A 21,524-nucleotide genomic window follows, 5' to 3' on the forward strand; every position below is an offset into this window, starting at 1 on the left:
GCATTGCTTCACTCTTGTTAGCTAAGCATAATGGCATCTTGGAAATACATGTAATGATCCCCAAAGCAATCAGTTCTTTCATACTCTCTTCTAAGGAGGTGACTAAATAGTTTCTTCTATAGGGGATGGAAATGTTAAAGGAAATAACATGGTGAACAAGAAGAGGAGTTACCTGATGCACTCCCGTGCTACAGTAATTTTTGATGTGTGCTACATATGTCCTGGCTGGAAAAGCCAGAAGGAAACATAAATGTCCAAAATACATTAGAAGAGAATTGGGAAAGGTGTGCCTGGTTGGTTCAGTCAGTAGAGCATGTGACTCTTGATCTTGGGGTCATAAGTTTGAGCCCCACTTTGGATGTAGAGATTACTTAAAAATACAAATCTTTAAAAAATAAAAAAATAATCAATTAAAATTTTTTTTAAAAAGAAGAGAATCAGGAATAATAATGGGATGATGACAGAAATTTATATTCTTGGGGGGCCTGGCTGGCTCAGTCAGTGGAGCATACAACTCTTGATCTCAGGGTCATAAGTTCAAGTTCCACTTTTGGCATAAAGTCTACTTTAAAAAAAAAGAGGGGTGCCTGGGTAGCTCAGTCAGTTAAGCTTCTGACTCTTGATTTCAGCTCAGGTCATGCCCTCAGGGTTGTAATATCAAGCTCTGTGTCCAGTTCTGACTCCAAGCGGAACCTGCCTGAGATTCTCCCTCTCCCTCCCCCTTTGCCACTTGACCCCCATCCCCTGCTCATGCTCTCTCTCTCAAAAATAAAAAAAGAAAAAAATATTCCTTTTTTCCCCCCCGTATTTCAGTATATTTGAGAGAAAAGATAAGGAATCACAGAAGAAAATAGAGATAACATTGAAAAAATATTGAATATGTATAATAAATAATTTTTTATAGGAGCTGATAATGATTATTTATCTTCTCACCTTTATAGTAGCTCTGGGTACACTGAATCCTCCAAGGAAATTTCTTTTGTAGTTTGCCTTTAGCTAAACCTGTTGGGACAGACTGAACTAAAGTAACAGGCAACTTTAAGAGGTTCATTACCTGTCAATCTTTGATTTAAACCCTTGTCAATGCTAATAAAATATCACAGTTATTCCTTTTGGAGTCATCTTTTTGTTGAGAGGACTGATTTTATCATGCATGATTAATGTACCATGAGTGATATTAATTTAATGCTAAAATCTCTGTTTCTGTCGGAACCATTTTGCCTTTCATAGTCTCTAAATTATTTATGAGTGTGGGCAAATTTACCATGATACAAGTCCTATAAAGTGGAGTAATATTAACTTTAATTGTTTTATTTTTGTCTCTTCCTCTCTCTTTGCTAGCTTTTACTATTCCCTCTTTGGCATTTGATTTTATTGTTTGAATACTTAATTTGGAAAGCTGATCTTAAATTCTGACTATTTTAATTTGGTAAGTGGATAGATCTTTTCATTGCTTTCATACTGTCCAAGTTTGAAGAATTTGGTTTATATAAGCCAAAGCTGCCTGGATGTTTCTAATCCTATTCAATAAGCAAAGTATGCTTTATTTAATTATAGTACCATGGAAACTAAGTATTTCTCAACATTCAGTCTTTTACGTGATCCTTTTGAAGTCACATTATAGGTATGTGATGATAATAATACCAGTAGATATTTGTTTAGGTTTGATTCCTGTACATGGGTAATATTTAGTGTTTTAAATATTAAAAAAGAGATAAAAGTCTGTTGAATATACTGGACAAGATCTTTGATTTTTTTTTAATTTCTGTAATACATAGGATATGAGGAAATAAAAAGAAGGAGTGATTCCTTGTCTAGAAAGATTAAAGTACAGGGAAAAATAATGCTCTTACCAGTGATTTATGAAAGCATACCTATTGTGAAATGGCTAAATTTGTTGTTGTTGTTGACTACAATTCAGACACAAAGAAGTACAAAGGGATGGGGCACTTGGGTAATGCTCAGTAGGCTAAGCATCGATGCTTGATTTTGGTTCAGGTCATGATCTCAGGGTCATGAGAGAGAGCCCCACATCTGGCTCTGCATTAGGCATGGAGCCCACTTAAGATTCTCTCTCCCCCTCTCTTTCTGCTCCTTCCAAATTGCTTCCACTCTCTCCCTCTCTCTAAAAAAAAAAAAAAAAAAAGAAGAAGAAGTATGAAGGGACAATGTATTTATGTATTACCTTGTTAGCCTGTGTGAATGTTGTCATTTGTATGTAAGATGACAATATTGACCAATGTGTCTATCAATTTGCAGTTTCTGGAAAAGGCTAACGTGACTTCTAATTTTTTGCTGGTACTAAGTGCTGGTAATTTACTCTATTCATATTTGGTAGAATTTATTGTTCCTCTGATGAAGAACCCTCATTTTAGAGATGAGAAAATTGAGAATCGGTAAGGGACAGTATACCACATTGATTCAAAGTCTAAATTCACGGAGCAGGACTATCTGGCTTCAAATCCTGGCATTGCTATTTACCATCTGACTTTGGTTAGTCAAGTGGATTTATTGGTAGTTAGAGTTAGTATATGTAGCATATTTTGAAACATTGCCTGGTATATAATAAGCGCCATGTAAGTGTTAGCTATCATTATTATTGATATATGATCATATATATTAACCATATCCCTGGATCAGAGTTTTTTTCTCATATCCATAGGTTATTGCATGACACATGCTGCCATTCTAGTACACCATGTTGGTTGTAGTGTATCCTGCCTCTCTCTGAAATTCAAAGGCACATGTGGAAAAATGGGGCATGTGAATTTTAGACCTTCCCTTGGTATAGCAGAGGGATAGCGTGCCAACTGGTAATTGATACAAAAGAAACTAAGTCCAAAACTTAAGAAATGTAGTTAGTTTTTATTAGTGTGTGTGTATATATATATTTCTTCTTGTTTTTCCTTTTTCCAAACCTCTTGCCATCTGTCATTCTAGTTTCTTTTCCTTAGCATTTGAATCTTACATTTTTAACTGTGTAGATGCCTCTTCTTATAATTAAAGTTGCCACAAGTTTTCTTTTTTCACTAGTTCATGCCATACAGTTCAATACCATGCAATACACTTCTGGGTTTAGCTGTGCATGTCTTTGACTACAAGTTATGGAATGCAAATCAGGGGGATAAAAGAGAAAATTTATGAAATCATTCAAGAAGCAGTTCATAGACAGGGCAACTCAGGAAAGTTATGCCTGCATCCTATCTACTTTTTGCTTCTTGTTTTCTACCTTCCCTCCTTTGTATGTTGAGCAAGATGATTATACCAATTCCAGGAATTATATCCAGTTAAAGTGCATCCAGAGGAATAAAGGAAACATGAGCTTTCTGTATTTGTATGTCATTCTTAAAGGCAAGGGCATTTTTCCCAGAAGTCTTTTCACAGGTTTTCTTTAATTTCTCATTGGCCAGAATTGGGTCACATGCCCATAAACCAGTCAATCACTAACAAAGAAAATTGCATTACCATGTGTGGCCTTGAATAATAATTTGGGTAGGATAGAAGTTGGAAAACTATTTTCTGTAAAAGACCAGACAATAACTCTTTACGGTTTTACAGGTCACAAGTTCCCTTTTGTGCTACTTAACTCTGCATATAAACAATCCGTAAATAAATAAGCATATAATATTTCAACAAAACCATGTTTACTGACACTGAAACTTGAATTTCATATAATTTTCACATTTCATAAAATATTATTCTTTTGATTTTTCAGTCAGCCTTTTAAAGATGTAAAATCTATCCTTAGCTCTCATGCTGTACAAAAAAGGACTGTTAGACGGATTTGTCCTATGGGCCATAGCTTATCAACCCTGAGCCAATTCTCAGGACTACTACAAGCTGTTTTGACCAAAGAAATTCAATCTTGATGTTTTTACATGTTCTAGGACTTCATATTTCATACCATTGAGATATTCTTTATATAAGAACATTCATTTTTCTTTTCTGAAACCACCTTCGGAAAAAAAAAATCCATGGGCTTTTGTTTTTATTTTTTGATTTGCTTTGCTTTGATTTATAGTTAAGAATACACACACACACACACACACACACATTCACATCATTACAAATTGTGTAAGGACAATATAGGAAGGTATAAGGTGCTATGAGAGGCTAATCTTGGCACTTATGATGGAATTTGAGAAGTCCTTCTCTAGAAATGTACCATTTAAGATCAGAGGGATGACTATACAAAATGCGTGGTATGGGTGGAATGGGGGTATTGGGAGGACATTCTAATGAGAGGAAATTGCAAGTATTAAGGCCTCTAAGCCAGAATGAGCTCAGACCTTAAATCCCAGTGTCTCTGAATTATGGTAGTCAATGAGTGGGAGAGAGGTGGGAAATGGCACTTTTCTATTCACTGAACAATCTCTTAAGTTCCAGGCACTTGGTTAGATGCTTGAGATATGAACACAATAATAAAGTGTTTCTCAAGACTTTACAGTTCAAGAGGGGGTGATTACAACATAATGTGCTGGATGCCATGTTAGAGATAGGTAGAAAGTGCTGTGTGTCCATAGAGTACAGGAAAACTCTCATTCGAGTGATACAGGGAAGGCTTCCCAAAGAAAATCATATTTGAATAAACTGGAACTTTGTTTGCTATGAGGCCTTCCTTCAATAGTAGCAGCTGGTTCCTGTGACATGTTATTGAGTCCATCAGCAGTTGGTCCATATTTTCATCTTAATTTGTAGTTGGTCACACATTTCTTTGTAGCCATCCTTTTGTCCTTTTTGTCCTTTTTGTCCTCATTTGTATCTGGGTTTTAAATAGATTGTTTGGGCCTGGAGAGCAAGAATTCTGTTTTGGTTGAGTACCAAGAGAGGATATGCAGAGGTGGAGAGGAAGACTTCATTTAATAATTTAATGACAATATGGAATTAATGAAGAGCAAAACCCATGTATAAGAACCAGCGCAAGAATGGGAGAAAGATTCTCTGTGGGCATTGCACATTTAATGCTGCTGGTTTGTCACAATTGTTATGCAGCCAGATGTCAGTGCTCTAAGGGTTTGATTCATGTGTTTCTTATGAAGGATTGTTACAGAGCAATAGGAACTATGTGCCACAAAACAATCATAGAAAAATAGGTGATGTAGAATTAAAAATAACAGGAGTCTAAGGGATATCTTCCATGAAAAACTAGAAAGGTTTATGGAAAGAGTGGTCAAACAAATACTGAGTCTCTCTATTAAAGAGACAATTTTATCAACAGAACAAACAGATGTTTTGTTATTATAACTAATTATTGATTGTGAACTAAATGTGCACTTGTTGGAACGATTTGATTGTCCCAATTATTAGCATGGCCAATACTGCTATATTCTCAGCGGTTATGCATGAGCAAGAAAACAGTTTAGCAGGTAATAACCTGGGAGATGTAGACTAATATAAAATAGTAAAAGAGTGGGTATGCTTTCCATTAAACAAAGCAACGGTACTCTGAAAAATTAGAAAATAATTTTAATACAGCATGGGTATTTTTGAATTTTTAAATATTTTTATAAAATAAAAATAGCTCTAAAATTTTTAATAAAAGTCTGAATAACTAAAAAATAATTCTGCAATTTTAGATAATAAATTACAGCATTAAAAATAAAGCGTGACAGTAAATCTGGTAAATGGGTGGATAGGTATATAGAATAATTATATTATGATACTAATTTATGATAGTAATTTAAATGTATGAATTTGATCAAGTAAATTAGGGAAGTTTTCTATTACTTTTAATAAAGATTAATTTTATGCTTAAATAGATAAGTTTGAAGCAGTATTAAATTATTAATTTTTAAATATCATTATTATTAATTAATATCATTATTAATTAATATCATTATTAATTATTAAATATAATTTTCCTCTTAACTTCATTGGGAGGGCTTCTGGGGGTGTCAGTCAGTTGGGTATCTGACTCTTGATTTTGGCTCAGGTCATGCATGGTCTCTGGGTCCCTGAATTGAGCCTGGCATTGAGCTCCACACTCAGTGCAGAGTCTGCTTAGTAGTCTCTCTCTTCCTCTCCCTCTGCGTCTATCCCCCCTTGCAAACTAACTAAATAAATTAATTAAATTTAAAAAAAAAAACCTTGTGGGAGTGGGAGACTAACTGTAAATGAGACATTTATTGATTCTATAACTAATTTTTATATAAAACTGTTATATTCAAATAAGCTTTGTAAAATATTGGCAATAAGAATAATTAATTTAGGGATGCCTGGGTGGCTCAGTTGGTTAAGCAGCTGCCTTCGGCTCAGGTCACGATCCCAGCGTCCTGGGATCGAGTCCCACATCGGGCTCCTTGCTCATCAGGGAGCCTGCTTCTCCCTCTGCCTCTGCCTGCCATTCTGTCTGCCTGTGCTTGCTCTCTCTCCCTCTCTCTCTCTGACAAATAAATAAAAAATAAAAAAAAAAAGAATAATTAATTTAAAAGTTTCCATTATCTGAAGACAATTTGCCTGGATTAATTTCTAGGGGTAGACATTTGGGGGTGACTTCTCTTCTGGTCTCTCTTTGACTACTACTGAATCTGTCAGAGCCGCATTCCAGCAAAGACTGGCTTAACTAAGAAAATACCTGTGTAAGACATCAGCGTTATCACTCTTTTGTTTAAATAGGGCTGACCATAGCATATATTTGATATTGAATACTACTTAGTATGTATCTTGCACTTTAGAGGTCTCGAATATTTGTTTTTTTCTTATAATGTCTAGGCACTGTGGATTCTATAGGAGTCAAGATTTTCTTTGTTTATTTAGCAACCCTTAATAGAGTTGTCTGCTTCTATTTGTTTGCTTGTTTGTTTGGATTGAGTTCTTATTTTTAATTTGGTTGATTTAAAAGTTTTTATTGATTAATCTGAACTTTAAGGTTTCTTCATTTCATCAACTGGGTGTTTATATTCTTCTGTTTTCAATCAATTAAAAAGATGAAAGTGGTGAATGAAATTTCCCATTTTAGGTAGAGGAAGACTAAGTTATTTGAATCAGCCATTTCTGGAAGCAACTAAGAAAGGGGGATACAAATATTTAAAAATAGATAAATAATATTTATTTTTTCATCTAAAAGTTGAAAAAATAGCAAGAGATTACCAGACAAAAATGAAGAGAAACTAAAAAAAAAGAGAACACAGTGAAGCAAACAATCAGTGAAGCTGCTTTTGTTGTGAGAAACTATTCATTCTCAGAAATTTTGAGCTTTCCTTTTTATGGCCTTATGGGGCAAAGGGGACAGATGTAAAAGCCCAGCATATATAGAAGGTACATGTATACAGAAAACCCAATAAACTGGCATTCCAAATGGCTGTACCTTTGGGAGATGACACCTGTGCTACACTCTGGTTAGTTAGGGGCCTCAAGCTATGGATTTACTTTAAGGTCATATTATACATTTGGTAAAAGAAAATGAACCTCCCTTCTGAAGTAATAATCTACCTTCATCCTAGACTTCAAGTTATTCTTAGAAATATTTTTTCAAGTACTACTAGACACTGAAGGAAACAGAACACCAAGAATAAGAACTTGAAGCAACAACAGATAACAAAAACAGACTGCAAAAATGTCAGATTAGAATTAACAAACATTTAATACAGTGCAATTATGCACAGTATGTTTAAAGAAATAACAGGTAAATCTGGGTTTACCTTCAGGGAACAGTAAAATAAGATAACTAATTTGAAAAAGGAAAGAAAGAAACAGAAACTCCAAAAATGGAAAATACAACTGGGAAAAAAATACAGCCTCAAAAGATGGACTCAACAACAGAGTAAACAGAGACACATAGAATTAGTGAGCTGGAAAATACATCATAAATTATCTAAAAGCCAGAACAAAAGCATTTAAAAAGATGGAATATACTGAAGAGAACAAAGAAGATAGGGAGGATGTAGGAGAATGTTTATATACATTTCATTTAAGTCCTAAGAATAGAAGGGAGGAGAAATGGCTAAGAATTTTCTGGAACACCAATCTGCAGATTCAAATACCCCAATGAATCACACAAAAGATAAGTAAAGATAAATCCTTATCTAGATACAATAATTAGAAAATTGAAGACAAATAGAAAAATCTAAAAAGGAGACAATATTTATTTCAAGGAAGTAATGAACAGACTGATCACACTTTTTTTTTTTAAGACCCTTTTTTTTTTTAGAGCAGCTTGAAGTTCACAACCAAATGGAGAGGAAGGTACAGAGATTTCCCATATACCCCCATACCCCTACAAATGCACATATTCCCCCATTATCATCATCACTAATCTGAATGGTACATTTGTTACCAAAGATAAACCTACATTGACACATCATAATCACCCAAAATCTGTGGTTTACCTTAGGGTTCACTGTTAGTGTTGTACAATCTGGTGGTTTGGGCAATGTTTAATGACATATATTCATCATTACCATACGGAGTATTTTCACTGCCCTAAACAGTGCTCTGCCTATTCATTAATCACCCCCAAGCACATGGCAGTCACTGACCTTTTTTATTGTCCCCATAGTTTTGCCTTTTCCAGAATGTAATATGTTTCAAATCATACAGTACATAGCCTTTTCAGATTGGCTTGTTTCACTTAGCAATATGAATTTAAGGTTTCTTTATGTCTTTTCATGGCTTAACAGCTCATTTCTTTGTTGTTTTTAAAGATTGATTTATTTATTTGAGAGAGAGTGATATCATGCACACATGAGGGGAGGGACAGAGGGAGAGAACCTTCAGGCAGACTCCCCACTGAGCACGGAGCCCAACGTGGGACTCAGTCCTGTGACCCATGAGAACATGACCTGAACCAAAACCAAGAGTCAGACACTTAACTGACTGAGCCACTCAGAGGCCCCAATAGCTCATTTCTTTTTGCACTGACAGTATTCCATTGTCTGGATATACAGTTATTTCTCCATTCACCTACTGAAGGATGATACCTTGGTTGCTTCCAAGTTTTGGCAGTTATGAATAAAGCTCCTAAAAGCTGTGTTGAGGTTTTTGTATGGACATAAGTTTTCAACTACTTTAGCTAAATGCCAAGGAGAGTACTTGCTGGATATTATGATAAGAGTATGTTTGGTTTTGTAAGAAACTGCTGAACTGTCTTCCCAAGTGGCTGTACCATTTTGATTTCCCACCAGCAATGCATGAAACTTCTGGTTGCTTCACATCCTTGCCAACATTTGGTGTTACCAGTGTTCTGGATCTTGGCCATTCTCACAGGTGTGTAGTGCTATCTCATTGTTTTAATTTGCACTTCCCTGATGACATGTGATATGGTGCATCTCTTATGTTTATTTGACATCTGCATATCTTCTTTGGCCCATTTTAAAATCAGATTGTTTTCCTATAGTTGAGTTTTAAGAGTTCTTTTTCTATTTTGTATAACACTGCTTTATCAGATGTGTCTTCTTCCAGTGTCTGTGACTTGTCTTTTAATACTCTTGACATTTTCTTTTCAGAGAAGAATTTTTAAATTTTAGTTAAGTTCTGCTATCAATGATATCTTTCATGAATCTTGCCTTTGGTGTTGTATTCATAGTATCTTAATGAGTTATTTTAAATTTTAATTTTAAATAAATGAATTTTAAATGAATTTTTAAAAGATTTTATTTATTTGACAGAGATCACAAGTAGGCAGAGAGGCAGGCCGATAGGGAGGGGGAAGCAGGCTCCCCACTGAGCAGAGAGCCCGATGCAGGGCTCGATCCCAGGACCCTGGAATCATGACCTGAGCCGAAGGCAGAGGCTTTTTAACCCACTGAGCCACACAGGTGCCCCTTAAATGAATTATAAAAATACATTAATAACATTATAGTATGGTCAGGAGCAAAATGTGTTAAATGTGCAAAAATGTGTTACTGAGTGAGTGTAGGAGAAAATGGAATGATGAAAAAATATTAAATCCTAAATAAGTTATAAAAGGGGAGAAAAAAAAGTGCAGGCAGGGAAAGAGAAAGCACAAAATAAGACAAGAGTTTAAAAATTAAATATATCAGTTGTTACACTAAATGTAAATGGGCTAAACAATCAATTTTAAAAGAAAATATTGAAACTGAATTAATGAAATTCCACTTCATACCATTTAAAAGATGCACATCTAAAGCATAGGAATATAGAAAGGTTAAAACTGAAAGGACAGTAAAAGCCCTGGAAAAGAAAGCTGGCTTCTTCTGATTAATATCAGACAAAGTAGACTTCAAGGCAAAAAGTATTACTAGAGTTACTTCATAATGATAAAATTTCAAATCACAAGGAAGACTTAGCAATTTAAATTTGTATATCCCTAATAATATAGCCTTAACATATATGATACAGAATTGACAGAACTACAAGGAAGGATAGATGAATCCATAGTCAGAATGAAGTTGCAGCAATTGACAGAATACAAACACACACAACTATCATTAGGGATACAGAGCACTTGAATATAATTAACAATCCAAGCCTGATAAACATATATAGGCCATTATGCTACCAAAATACAGGTTACATATTCCTGTAAGCATCCATACAGAATTTAAAATATTGAATATACTGGATAATGACGTTCATCTCAACCACTTTCAAAGAATTAAAATTATAGAGGATATACTGTCTGACCACACTGTAAATGTCTAGAATTCAGTAACAATAGATAAGTAGAAAATTCCATGCTGGAATTCATTCAGTTTCTTAAATAGGCCAAGTTAATGTACACCTTTGCCTGGATTTATTTATTTTTATTTATTTATTTATTTTTTTTTTTTGCCCCTGTCATTCTTTCCCATGTTAGCTCCTCTCAGCCTTTGGTCTCAACTAAAATTTCATCTCCTCCCAGAAGTATTCTCTGATTCATCCAAAATGACCTCCTAGTTATTAAGTACCTGGTTAGTTGTCCTTGAGGTGCCTCTATATTGCAGATTCTGTGAGGGCAAGGTCAATGCCTGTTGACTGCTGTGTTCCCAGTGCTTAGCACTGCCTGACAAATAGTAACTACTCAAGAGGTATTTACTGAGTGAGAGGATGAGAAGGAACATTTCCATAATTTACTTCTTCATAAATGATGCTAAGGAGGAATACAGCAATAAACATGATAGCATCTTTGAAGTCATGAAATATTATAGGAAGCCCTTTCACTTCCTAATGCCCGAAGCTTTTGAGAGGAGTGTAACCAGATTTTGACATATTAATATGAGAAGTATTAAGTTTGGGGATAATTTAATTCTTATTTCCAGACTTAATGTAGTTAACATTTTAACCTCAATGTTTCATTTAGCATAGCTGTAGAAAATTTTACTTAATTAGCCCCCCATGGGGGGCAATTGTCCGAAAATAGAAAAAAGTGCTGTATTTCAACAAATATTGTTTCAAAATACAAGCACAGCTGTATTTAATTAGGCTCAATTTCCAGTCTTACAGTGCACTTGAATTTTGTCTCCCTTTTAGCCTCTGTCATCCCCACCATCTTCTTTATCCTATCCCTTATCCTCCAGTTTCATGACTTTTATTGCTTTTTTTGAAATTATAAACATTAGTAAGTTATTCAGAAGTTAAGAAAAACCACTGGAAATAGAGCTGTAGGTGTATGATGTTATCCTTAATTATAGTGTAAGAATAAAATAGTTTTGGCCAGATTCTTACAATAACAGCCTATGAGTCATTCTCTGATTTTGTCCAGGATGGAGATTTATGTTAAAAAGCTCACTGGGGGGCGCCTGGGTGGCTCAGTGGGTTAAGCCGCTGCCTTCGGCTCAGGTCATGATCTCAGAGTCCTGGGATCGAGCCCCGCATCCGGCTCTCTGCTCAGCAGGGAGCCTGCTTCCTCCTCTCTCTCTGCCTGCCTCTCTGCCTGCTTGTGATCTCTCTGTCAAATAAATAAAATAAAATCTTTAAAAAAAAAAAAAAAAAAAAAGCTCACTGGGGCACCTGGGTGGCTCAGTGGGTTAAGCCGCTGCCTTCGGCTCAGGTCATGATCTCAGGGTCCTGGGATCGAGTCCCACGTCAGGCTCTCTGCTCAGCAGGGAGCCTGCTTCCCTTCCTCTCTCTCTGCCTGCCTCTCTGCCTACTTGTGATCTCTCTCTGTCAAATAAATAAATAAAATCTTAAAAAAAAAAACTCACTAAATTGACGGGTTGGCTTAATCTACACAGTGATTTGCAACACCACTGTACTTTGGAATCACCTGGATGTTCTTAAAAACCACTGATGCTGAACGAAGCCCCTCTCCTTAGAGACTCTGATTTAATTGGTCTGGGTTCTCCTGGTTGGTATTTTCAACCGGGTATTTCTTAGGTGGTATTTCTTAGGTGATTCTTACATGCAAACAGGATTAATAATCAGTGATCTACAGCTTTGCTACTCAAAGTGTGATCACTGGTCTAGCTGCATCTGTAATACTTGGAGGCTGATTAGACATGCAGAATCTCAGATCTACCGAATCAGGATTTTCATTTAAATAGGATCTCCAGGGCGCCTGGGTGGCTCAGTGGGTTAAGCCGCTGCCTTCGGCTCAGGTCATGATCTCAGGGTCCTGGGATCGAGTCCCACATCGGGCTCTCTGCTCAGCAAGAGGCCTGCTTCCCTCTCTCTCTCTGCCTGCCTCTCCGTCTACTTGTGATCTCTCTCTGTCAAATAAATAAATAAAATCTTTTAAAAAAATAAATAAATAGGATCTCCAGGTGAATCGAGAAGCACTCATCTAAGATTTCCATTGGCTCTATTAAAAAAATTTTAAAAAGCTCTCAACTGAATTGAGGCTAAGCCTGTACACTTAACGTTCCCACAATATGATTTTCATGCTAACCAAGAGGTAGTTGTTGTTCCCAAATCTGTTTATGTCACTTGTATTTGTCTTGCAATTGTAATGTTATTGAATTGCTGTAAGTACATATATAAGATGTAAACCAGTGAAATATGAATGTGAAAAGAAATACTTTTTTAAAATAAAAATTGAGTAGAGTGCTTTGAAAAACACTGATAAAATCAAACTGCTAAAAAACATACTCTTGAATTAGATGTCAGCAAAACAACTTAAAATGTTGTGGAATCGAATTAGAATGAGCCCTCTTTAGATTGCTTGGCAAGTATCTACCTTCGTCCACTTAAAAACAATTAGAAATGGTAGGCAACCCTATGTTTTAGTTATATAACTAAAGTATGCAATAAGGCATAACCAACGAATCCATACTAAAGAAAAGTGTTGTACTTCAAAACCTTGTTAAGTGAGTATGGATTTTTGTTTGAATTAAAATGTTTAAGTACATATTTATTATTGTCTATGATTTCTCACTTTAACTGATTTTTTTCAAACAATGGACCAAATAACTATCCAAATAACATAGGCGAAAAAGGCTTCTACTGAATATCTATGTGACTGTCCCATTTAAATGTTAATTGTATTTTTCTCTTTCCTAGTTCTTTTTTCTCTGCATAGCAAAAATAGTTTGCAAGCTTAGCTATACCTGGGCAGCTTTAAAAAAATAGAGAGACCCAGGTCCGACACTTAGAGATTCTTTTTAATTGGTCTGGCATACAGAGTTTTAATGTTCTTCAAGTGATTTTAATATGCATCCACAGTTGAGAACTGTTGGCCTAACAGGTTGGGAGCATTTAAATTGGTTATAAAATACATGTATAATAAATCAGTTCCAGCTTATATAGGTATCCTGAGTAGATGCCCATTAAGATCCAGGTATACTAAGCATATTGTTACGAGCATTATTCTATTTTATTCTCTGAATATATCATGAATACTTTTACCCCAACTTAAATCATATTAAAGTATTTTAGTACCCATTTTCAGATGCTCCTCTTCTGTGGAGCATTTCCAGTTCAACTCTTGTAAGGCATTGTTCTTCCTTTCTGTTCCCACACTACCTCTCAGTTGTATGTGGTTACTTGTGTGTGTGGTCATCTGTTTCCAATGCTTGGCTGAATCCTCCTGGGAGGCAGGAAGGCACCTGCCTATTACAACAACTGGTGGACAGTAGGTTATCAAAACTGCTCCCCTTGTCCACTGGGTGTTGCAACTCTTCCTGCAAAACACTTTATGAACTCATTTTGTTTCTCTGGTTTAACTTTTTGTTGCTTTCTGCTTTCCTTTTCTCCTTCTCCATCCCAAGTACACTTTTCAATGTTTCTGTCCTCTGCTACTTCCTCTGCTCCCACCTCCCTCCTCATTGTGCTGCCCTTTCTGCGTGTCTGATACACGGAGCTGGCTCCCTTTGACCTTGAGGTTCTTCTAGTCCCTTGGCTCATATTCCTTGCATTATGGAAGGATTCATTAGTGTATCTCTCAGAAAACTGCATTTAAATATGTCCTCCTAAGAGGCCTACCCTCCCCCAACACTTTCCTCTTTGTTTCGTATGTACACAAGAGGTTATTTTATTTTTATTTTTTTAGATTGTATTTTGTTTTTTCAGTGTTCCAAGATTCATTGTTTATGCACTGCACCCAGTGCTCCATGCAGTACGTGCCCTCCATAATACCCACCACCAGGCTTACCTACCCACCTACCCCCATCCCCTCCAAAACCCTCAGGTTGTTTCTCAGAGTCCACAGTCTCTCATGGTTTGTCTCCCCCTCTAATTCCCCCAATTCACTTTTCCTTTCCTTCTTCTAATGTCTACAAGAGGTTGTTTTAAAACTACACCATCACTGTTTCAGGGTCTTTACTTGTAATCTCTTAATTGAGCACAGATGTGTGGTTTATAATGCAAAGCGTCCTGCTTTATAATACACAAAGCATTATATGTTCAACATCTCCACACTATAATATCAAAGCAACCTGTATCTAAAAGGTGCTAGTCATTTGGAAAGAAGTTTTCCAAAAGTTAAACCAAAGGTTAGGTGTTCAAGTTTTGACTGAGTTCACTGGATTTTTAGTGGTAAGAAAAGATATACAGAAGGACTGTCAGATGAATTCTAGTCCTGGCTTTGAAACTGACAATGTGTGAAATTTTCCTTATTATAGTTTACATTATGTTTTCTTTGTAAAATGATAAAACCTGTTGCCTCATGTGTATTCATACTGTAATTTTAATAGCATGCATGTATTGACACAAATGCTGTATTTTTCTCCAATTCTTTATCTCCACTCATTAAATTTATTTTTCTCATCCTCAAAAGATGAAATGAATTGGTCACATTTTTTAAAGACTCCATTGTATGGTATGTAAGCCAGGATCAATAATAAGGCCAGTGATAGAAAGGTAGCTAAATCAAGTGAATTCTAGAATATATCTTACTTGCCATTTAAATTGGTAAAATTAAATCAGGGGAAAAAGCTCACTGACTCTTTCCTTCCACCTACGCACTTGGCCTTTGTCTGTTATCCTCGAAATATCCATTTCCTGTTTTCCCAGTATATAATCCTGTAACCCAAAGGCTGATTTGGACAGGGTGTTAGAATTTTTGCTTTTGTTCTATTCTGATAGTTATTTTTATCCTTCTTTGCTTCCTAACCCCTTACTACTGCTAGATTTATGGTGTTTCGGGGCCGTTCTCTTTTTGGAAGAATAGGCTACTGACCTAAATTAAGACCCCCTAGGAGAAGCACTCTTTGGTCCTTTAGAAGCCCAAGGACATGATATATATAAAATGGGACAGGAGGGTTGCACATCTACTCTCATGATCTCATTTCCTAAACTCTAATATTAGCTTTGCAAACAACTAAATTCCCAAACAATTAATGAGATTTAGTTAAAGGAAGTGGTCGTGTATAATTAATGAATTCGTGAATTATTTAAACACTCTGAAATTCTGATCCTTTTAAATAGCATTGGCTCATAAAAATTGGCTTTCTGGGGCACCTGGGTGGCACAGTGGGTTAAAGTCTCTGCCTTCGGCTCAGGTCATGGTCCTAGGGTCCTGGGATCAAGCCCCACATTGGGCTCTTTGCTCAGCAGGGAGCCTGCTTCCTCCTCTCTCTCTGCCTGCCTCTCTGCCTACTTGTGATCTCTGTCAAATAAATAAATTAAAAAAAAAAAGAATTACTTATTAAAAAAAAAATTGGCTTTCTATAGAGGAGGGAGAAGTTTTGCCATCAAATTGTCCACGCTGACTTCTGTTGTACTTGGTACCTTGTATTATTCATGTTAATAAGTTACTGCTGTAGCAAGAGCTGGTATTTTTCTTTCATTAGCTGATCAGCAAACCTGCTCCCATTTCAGGTACTTCGGCTCTGCTGCAGTGAAGTAAGCTGCCGTTTTACAAAAAGGGCCAAATATTTCTGTGAGACTCAATTTAGAGAATCTTTATAAGAGGCAAAATCAAAGGATAAGGCCAAATATAAAGAGAAATGTGCAGATCAAAGAGGTCCAATTCACTTGTTTTCGGGCTTTTCATCAAACAATAAGCTGGAGGAGAATTTACCAAAAAATTCAGCAAACCTTTAGAGTTTATTATGCACAGCCAGGGTTGGGTGCTGAATAAGATCCTAAGACAAATAAGACACTGTCCCCGTCTTCATATAGGAAAGATGACAAAACTAAATAACTCGAGAAGAAAAGGAAAAATGTGTTTAGTGCTCTAATAGAGATTCAAGCATTATAGAAGAGGGAAAAATTAATTTTAGCAGCTAGTGCGCAAGACTTTTATTATAACTATATTGTTAAGAACTGACTCCAAGTGAGTCCAGATTACTAAAAAACATCATAGGCTGAAAAAGTGCAGCATGGCTGATTGGAGTCTTTTAAGAATACCGAAACAATTTTAGATTTTATTTTTGCTTGACTCCACAGAATCTTAGCCTGCCTCTTGAATGCATTTATTGTACTTTCTTTTTAAATAGCTATAATAAAATATAAATATACATAATTACAGTTAATGAGATATTTTCTCATCCAACAGCTTTGATTGGTATATCACTAACAAATGAGTATCATGTTGGCCCATTATAATAACTGCCATTGTACGTGGATGTTTAAGACCTCCCAGAGGAAATTGAGATATCGAAGAAGACTGCATAAGAACCACTACTATCTATAAATCTGCCCTTAATAGACAGCCTAAACAGTCTAAAGATCATGGATTCCTGGTGTTTTCAAAGAGGATTTTAAAGAAATAATAAATCCCATTTCACACCTAAGTGGATTATAGTGGTTTTCTTTTTGGTGTCTGTAACTTTTAATTTTGTTTTGGATCATTTTTAAAGGTGCCGATACCAACTGGGAGGTTTAAAGTAGACTCCTACATTTCCTCTGACAATGAAAAGGAAAAGCAAGGAAATGTTTAGAAGGGAAATATGATATATCCTTTCATTTTTTATACTCTAAAATATTTTTTTATGTAGATTTGGATGATTCTACAAAGGTTTGGAGAAGTTGATTTAAATCTCCTTAGAGGGACCAGCATTTTCTATCTCTGTATTAATGACCAGTAAGTTGAGATTTTAATGTGTAACTTAGGACTTTAGAGTTTTATTGGCTTCTTTCACTTACTCAGTTCTCAGTCTGTGTACCAGTTCTTGTCTTCTTGTTTCTTGTTAATTTTTTTTTTTTAAGATCTTATTTGTTTATTTGTCAAAGAGAGAGAAAAAGAGAGAGAGAGCACGCGCACAAGCAGGCAGAGGTGGAGAAACAGTCTCCCCGCCGAGCAAGGAGCCCGATGCCGGACTCAATCCCAGCACCCTGGGATCATGACCTGAGCTGAAGGCAGCGGCTTAACCAACTGAGCCACCGAGGCGTCCCTCATGTTAATTGTTAAAGTGGGCGGGAAGTGAAGTGAAAATAATTCACATTAATTGCTTTTGCAGATTTTCTCACCATTATTGTGCTAGTGATGATGTAATTAGTGATGTTTAATATAGCCTTGGTAAAACATATGTACCATTTGTTACATCATCCCATTGACTCCCCGAGTTCTAATTAATGTCCCCACCTATGGCTGAAGAAGCTACACATGGGACAGTTCTGGGTGACATAATTCACGTAAACCATGATATGAATGGTATTCCTTTAGATTATGCAAACAACAGCGTATACCAGAGTCATAGTCAATATGCATTTGAAACTGGTTAATATTAATAACTTCATAGTAGTTGTAGTGTATTCACTGGGGCATAGCTTCTTAGTCTGGAAAGTGAGAAGCCTATGTGAATGAATTAATATCCATCTTCCTCCAAAATTCTTATCCTAAAAATATGCATGTAATATACTCAGTAAGCATTTATCATAGGTATTTGAAAATGTAGACTTGTTGATATAATTCTTCTCTAAGCTGGTAAATAATTTGGGGCATAGAAATCCAGAGTTACATCATAAGAAACTTAATGCTTTCGTATACACATGTGCGTGAACACACACACACACACACCCAAAGCTAGGAAAGAATGCAGCTTCTATGAGCAGGTGAATGCAATTGAATTAAAGAAGAAATCAATACAGCAAAACGATTATTCCTTTGTTGTTTTGTGGAGGAAATGATTTCTTTTACTTTATATTCTACTGGGGAGGAGTAAGCAGGCAGATACATTTCAGTTAGGGAATTCTAGAGGTTGGTTGGTTTGTTTTTGCAGTATTGTCGTAGCCACAGGGTTATTGTCTCTGAGCCTTTGTCTCTAATACTTGCAGGGGCTGGCCTTGGTTAAAGTCTAGGCACGGGCCTTATGTGCTGTTCCCCCTCTGTTTTGACACGTCATTTCTCATAGCTCGGTTCCTGCATCTTGCCTTCTGCTTGCCTATGGACCTTATTTTGATTAGCCACCTCATTTTTCCTTCAAGTGTATCTGCATTTTTTAAATGTCTCAATATTTCCTCTTCAAATTTATTTGCTCTCTGTTCCACTCTCTCATGCTTTTCTAAGCAACCTATTCCTATAAACTCTTCATGGTTTAAAATGATTTACTATGATAGCCCCCTGTGCTGGGCACCTCTCATTCCATTCCTTCTCCTTCTCTGCCCTTTTCTCTGCCCCAGGAGCCTGCTGGATCGCACTTCCATTCCCTCTCCTTCTCTGCCCTTTTCTCTGCCCCAGGAGCCTGCTGGATCACCCCGGTCTCCTTGCCAACCAGCTTTGGAAAGGCTTTTCCAATGGGATGCCCTGTCAGGAAATTAGAAGTCAGGAGGAGAGAGCCTTGGCCACGTTTTTTCCCTGTTCCTTCTCTGTGTTGCTCTGTGTTTCTGGCAGTAGCTGTGTCTCTCCTGATTATGGTTCCCTCTAGGCACTGCTTCCCCATAACCCAGACTCATATGGGGCTCCGGTAAAACAATTTCTTGTCCTTGTTCCTTAGCCCTTTGGTGCTGATGACTTCCCACTATGGTGCTGATGAGCCAGAGCCTGGGTCCTTCTCCAGCCTGTTTGTTTCCTTTTGTCCCCTCAGGGAAGTGCACCACTTAGTCCCCTGTGTTTGCATATAACTAATGAATTTCACAAATATAAGACTTCATTTTAGCTTTTATTGTAGTCAGTTGTGGATGAGTCTGACTGCCCCACTACATAGGGAGGACATGCATCATGTCTCATTCGTCTCTGGATTTTACTTACCTAGCATACTACCTGGCATATAATAGGAGCCCAGAATACATACCTGTTAATTGTATTAATAAATTAATATGACTTTTATTCTTTCAACTTATTCCTAAGTTCTAGGGACTTCCTAATGGTATTTTCAGGATTCCTTGTAGTATTTTTAGTGATGATTATAGATTTTCTAAGTTTCTTTATATTTTTAAAAAGATTTTATTTACTTATTTGAGAGAGAGCACAAGCACAAGCAGGGTGAGGGGCAGAGGGAGAAGCAAGCCTTCTGCTGAACAGGGAGCCCAATATGGGGCTCGATCCCAGTACCCTGGGATCATGACCTGAGCCAAAGGCAGATGCTTAACCAACTGAGCCTTCCATGTGCCAATTTACAGTTCTAATTTCATAGAAAATTAGAAAAACAATTTTCTAAGTTTCTTAACATTTTCCACTTAAGAGCCTAAGGAAGATACATCCTGGTAGCCTTACTAGGTATTGGGGATAAGCCTCAGGATTATGGAAATCACAGCAACTGATCAATAAAGAGACAAGACAAAAATCACCCACGTTGGGTTCTCCCTAAGCCAAGTTCACCGTATTTGTGCTCATTGTTTGAAAGGAAATGAAACAATTGTGATCTCATTCGCTTTTGTGCTTTCTCCCTCTGCCAAGCTCCATTTGGTGCCCTATTGTCCCACAAGTTGCCTATTTGAATCTTTTGAATTAGGATTTTAAAACAGAAGCTCCGTCTGCTCTGCCTGAATATTAAATTATCGTAAGACTTTGTATAAGGAGAAATTACCCTTGTTTATTACAGTTTCCTTTCCCTTCTAAGACTTGGAATATCATGTTTTTTTCAATATACCCTTGGACTTGAAGAGGCTGCAGTTATCAAGTCATATTATAAAGTAGCCTTTGATACCTTTGAATGGCAATTGCTGTGGAGAAGTTAAGAAGGTTTTATTTATTCGTATTATCGTATAAAATGTGGTACTTATTAAGTAACACTGAACACACAATGTGTCAGAACTTGGTGTTTTGAGAACACTGGATTACTGAACCTCATAAGTGAGGTTTATGTAAAAATGCATGTTGGACAGATATATTTTATAATCAATCATGTTCTCTAAATAAATGCACATGCTATTTTAATTCATAATATGACAGATAGTATGCAACTGACACATCCATAGTTTCATTTTGAATATTGATAAGTACATAACCTGTACCCAGCTTTAAAGTAATGTAATTTATGCAAGTATGTTGTATTCTTTTCTGGCAAGCTCCAAAAATTTAAAATCAGTTCACCAGTGATATGTATTCTGTAGTGAAATTTGTTAATAAAAGCTGAGTAAAAGATCACTGAAGGATGACATTTTAACAACATGCATGCTTTCCATTATTTAAGTGTGTAGCTTTTAAATAATTGGTTAATTATTCAGTGAAGATATAAGTTGGTTTATGTTTTAAATATGAATATTTGTACAACTATGTGTACATTTAATAGTAATAAAAATTATGTAATATCTTTGTTACCAATTATTAGAGGGAACCTGGTACTTTTTTCAGTAATGATAAAAATAGTATTTATTAAAGCAAAGTACTAAGATAACTTGGTACTTTTGAAAGTTATAGGAATATGTGAATTCTGCAGAGGGAAAAACTTTCTTCAAATTCACACAAAGGAATTAGAGGAAAATGTGCACATCCATTTTGTAAAGTCTGTATGATTAAAATTAAAAATTGGGTTTAGTAAACAAGGCTAACAAACTGCTTGAGTGTTTTCTTAGCAGATAATCAGATCCACTGCTCGTTTTCTAGATGCTAAGGAGCTCCAAAGCATCCACAATATCGAGTGCCTTTTCAAAACAAACAAACAAACAAACAAACAAACAAAATATAAAGTTGCAAAAACAAAAGTTAGTTCAGAGTCTTAAAAAAGGCCACTAAACCAGAGGGGGATTTTGAAGGTTAAGTTTCTTAGGCTGGGGGTAGCTATCTCTGGTTAGGTGATGAGTCAGCATGGGGAGTGTGAACCCTTCACTTCAAAACAAGCAATTTCTGTTGGCAAAATGTTTATGTGAATTGAAACTGTTTTAAA

General features: G+C 36.2%; 1 protein-coding gene across 7 annotated transcripts in view; it reads left to right on the plus strand.

Annotated features, from left to right (window-relative positions):
* NELL2 (neural EGFL like 2) overlaps positions 1-21,524 on the plus strand; it is a 405,295-nt gene that overhangs the window by 187,111 nt on the left and 196,660 nt on the right. The gene's annotated exons all lie outside the window — the stretch shown is intronic.

This window comes from Lutra lutra, chromosome 8, assembly GCF_902655055.1.
Source record: "Lutra lutra chromosome 8, mLutLut1.2, whole genome shotgun sequence".
Taxonomy (NCBI): domain Eukaryota; kingdom Metazoa; phylum Chordata; class Mammalia; order Carnivora; family Mustelidae; genus Lutra; species Lutra lutra.